This window comes from Octopus bimaculoides, unplaced genomic scaffold, assembly GCF_001194135.2.
Source record: "Octopus bimaculoides isolate UCB-OBI-ISO-001 unplaced genomic scaffold, ASM119413v2 Scaffold_337052, whole genome shotgun sequence".
NCBI classification, from domain to species: Eukaryota; Metazoa; Mollusca; class Cephalopoda; order Octopoda; family Octopodidae; genus Octopus; species Octopus bimaculoides.
In genome coordinates, this window is record NW_026300832.1 from 22,075 (window position 1) to 22,510 (window position 436).

Here is a 436-nt window from a genome sequence, read left to right on the forward strand (position 1 = left end):
AGTTTCCGTCTACCAAATCCACTCACAAGGCTTTGGTCGGCCCAGGGCTATAGTAGAAGACACTTGCCCGAGGTGCCACGCAGTGGGACTGAACCCAGAACCATGCGGTTGGTAAGCAAGCTACTTACCACACGGCCACTCTTACACCTATATATATATATATATATATATATATATGTGAGAGTTATTGGTATCCAGAAGACACAAGGGGGCAGATAAGACTATGTAAGTGCTATGGAAAGACTGTAGTTAAACTCTCGGTTCAATAATAATAGGAGTGAGAAGTCTAATGCAGGTCTTGTGTGAACAGGTATACCTAAAATAAAATGAGACAACAAAGCCAAGGCTGTGACCAGTTTATCGGACATTTATAAATGTCTTGAAAATTCCTTGGCTTCATTGTCATATTTTATATAACACACACACACACACACAC